The sequence below is a fragment of the Xenopus laevis genome, chromosome 2L, assembly GCF_017654675.1.
Source record: "Xenopus laevis strain J_2021 chromosome 2L, Xenopus_laevis_v10.1, whole genome shotgun sequence".
NCBI lineage: Eukaryota > Metazoa > Chordata > Amphibia > Anura > Pipidae > Xenopus > Xenopus laevis.
In genome coordinates this window covers 184,857,540-184,861,176 of record NC_054373.1, presented here as the reverse complement: position 1 = coordinate 184,861,176, position 3,637 = coordinate 184,857,540, and positions in this window count along the sequence as shown.

Sequence of the window (3,637 nt, the reverse complement as noted above, 5' to 3'; positions counted from 1 at the left end):
TGTAAGCCTTAACGTTTGTTTTTCTGCCCCAGTAGAATCACTGAGTAAGGAAAGGGGAATGTTCTATCCCTGCTGTGCCTGGCAGTGCGTGGCTCTTTTCCTGCCTTACCTTGGAGATACCCTGCACCTTAAAGGGATACTGTCATGGGAAAAAAATTTTTTTTTCCAAATGAATCGGTTAATAGTGCTGCTTCAGCAGAATTCTGCACTGAAATCCATTTCTCAAAAGAGCAAACAGATTTTTTTTATATTCAATTTTGAAATCTGACATGGGGCTAGACATATTTCCCAGCTGCCCCAAGTCATGTGACTTGTGCTCTGATAAACTTCAATCACTCTTTATTGCTGTACTGCAAGTTGGACTGATATCATCCCCTTCCCTTCCCATCCCCCCAGCAGCCAAACAAAAGAACAATGGGAAGGTAACCAGATAGCAGCTCCCTAACACAAGATAACAGCTGCCTGGTAGATCTAAGAACAACACTCAATAGTAAAATCCAGGTCCCACTGAGACACATTCAGTTACATTGAGCAGAAAAAACAGCAGCCTGCCAGAAAGCATTTCTCTCCTAAAGTGCAGGCACAAGTCACATGACCAGGGGCAGCTGGGAAATTGACAAAATGTCTAGCCCCATGTCAGATTTCAAAAATGAATAAAAAAAAAAAATCTGTTTGCTCTTTTGAGAAATGGATTTCAGTGCAGAATTCTGCTGGAGTAGCACTATTAACTGATGTGTTTTGAAAAAAAAACGTTTTCTGATGACAGGATCCCTTTAATATACTGAGTTACTTAATCAGCTACATGTGAGCTTCCAATGGTTCAATAGAGATGGAGTTGAGGTACCAAAGTATCCAAAGCTAATGTCAATTCTTGGCCACCCAGCCCAACAGGCCTCATCAATTCAACATCACTGTGGCTTGTTCACTGGCACGACCCTGAGAAACATGGCAGATCTGATGTAATGTAAAAGCATCGGCCAAATACTATTGGCAAAATTATAAATAGCATGCAGGTTTGATATCTGGTGTCCATAGCTTTTTAAAGGAATTGTTCTGTGTAAAATTAAAAACGGAGTAAATAGGCTGCATAAAATAAAAAATGTTTAATATAGTTATTTAGCCAAAAATGTAATGTATAAAGGCTGGAGTGACTTATGTGTAACATAATAGCCAGAACACTACTTCCTGCTTTTCAGCTCTCTTGCTTTCCACTGGTTTCAATTGAAAAGGAGGACTAAAGCCTAACGAAGTAGCTAGAAATGTTGTACATGATGACACACTTTCCAAGATGGTGACCCCCTGTGACAAGTTTGAAGTCCTGGATCATTGCTGCTATTGACAAGCTCAAACTTTAGCCTCGTGCAATAAGTTCACTATATAAAATAGGACATTTTTTTAGCCACATTCATTTTTAGGGTTTAGTTTGCACAGCCCATTTACCTAGTTTTTATTTTCACACTGAACTGTTCCTTTAATACTTGGTGTGTCAGTAGGGTTGATACTGTTTATATGATTTATTATTATCCATGTCTTTGTAACAATAAACCACTTTATCAGTCAAAATTGCTGTCAAATCTCTCTGATCACTTTGGCTTTGCTAATCATTTACTTTGTTCAAGGGAAACTAAAGCAACTCCATAGTCTAAACTCCTGTGTATCCCCCTAGTGGTGATATTGTAAAGTGCATTGATTGGTCATTGGTAACACCCAATAAGCTTTTGCTCATTATATGGGGCTGCTTTTACTTGAGATGTAAATTGTCGGTGTAATATCTTCACTAGTGATGGGCAGATTTATTCGGCAGGCGTGAATTCCTGCTATTCGCCGGCGGCAATAAATTTGCAAAATGGCAGCAACAATTCACCGGCGTAAAAAAAATGGACGTCGGAGTCAAAAATTTCCGCTATTTCCGACATTTTTCGGCAAAGCGAAACGCCCCAAATTCGACCATCACTAATCTTCACATAATCAGCTGCTCAATTTCATGTCTACTGGTTTGTTTGTGTATTTTTGCATCTCTTGTAGAACATGAGCGCACAGTATTGTCATTCACACCCTTTCCTGCCCTACAACATTGTATAAAACATTGATGGATATTGTTTGCTCTGGCTGTTGTTCAGCTTCTGGACAAGACTGACGGGTAAGTGATGGACATATGACTCGGGCAGAGCAAACAGATACTCAACTGCCTGGAACAGTCAGACCCCCAAAGTATAGAAGGAGACCACCCTTTGGGTTTTCCTTTAAAAGTTCTTGGCTACCTGGGTACAAGGGTTACAAGTCACATTAATAAACAAGTTTACATAGATAAAGCTGCGCCTCACTGTATAATCACAACACACTGTGACATAATCCTGTGTCAGTATGTTGCCCTTTAATTCTATATGAATTCAGAATTATAAATATTTGTCCTCCCATGTCTCCATGGCTTTCCAGTTTCATCCCACACCCCAAATTCATACAAGCGGCTTCATTTACTCCTGATAAAACGGCCTTGAGTGTATTTGTGTGATAGGGACCTTGGATTGTAAGCTCCACTGTGAAAGCAACTGATGGGAATGTGATGAGACTTTAGATTGTTAGCTCACTGGGGCAGGGACTGATGGGAATGTGATGGGGACCTTAAATTGTAAGCTCACTGGGACAAGGACTGATTGGAATGTGATGGGGACCTTAGATTGTAAACTCTACTGGGCAAGGACTGATTGGAAAGTAATGGGGACCTTAGATTGTTAGCTCACTGGGACAAGGACTGATGGGAATGTGATAAGGATTTTAGATTGTAAGCTCCACTGTGAAAGGAACTGATGGGAATGTGATGAGACCTTAAATTGTTAGCTTATTGGGGCAGGGACTGATCAGAATGTGATGGGGACCTTGGATTGTAAGCTCCACTGTGAAAGCAACTGATGGGAATGTGATCGACCTTAGATTGTTAGCTTATTGGGGCAGGGACTGATGGGAATGTGATAGGGATCTTAGATTGTAAGCTCCAATGGGCAGGGACTGATGGGAATGTGATAGGGACCTTAGATTGTAAATTCCAATAGGCAGCGACTGATAGGAATGTGATAGGGACCTTAGATTGTTGGCTAACTAGGACAAGAACTGATAGGAATGTGATGGGGACCTTAGATTGTAAACTTCACTGAGCAAGGACTGATAAGAATGTGATGGGGACCTTAGATTGTAAGCTCCACTGGGCAAGGAATGATAGGAATGTGATGGGGACCTTAGATTGTAAGCTTCACTGGGCAAAGACTGATAGGAATGTGATGGGGACCTTAGATTGTAAGCTCCACTGGGCAAGGAATGATAGGAATGTGATGGGGACCTTAGATTGTAAGCTTCACTGGGCAAAGACTGATAGGAATGTGATGGGGACCTTAGATTGTAAGCTCCACTGGGCAAGGACTGATTGGAATGTGATAGGGATCTTAGATTGTGAGCTCCACTGTGAAAACAACTGATGGGAATGTAATAGAGACTAGTGATGGGCGCATTTATTCGCCAGGCGCGAATTCGTGGAGACTAAATTCGCGAAACGCCCGCAAAAATTTGCCGCGTCAAATATAACATTCATCGCTGGCGTCGGAAAAAAACATGCGACGGCGTCAAAAACGAGACGCAGCGCTGT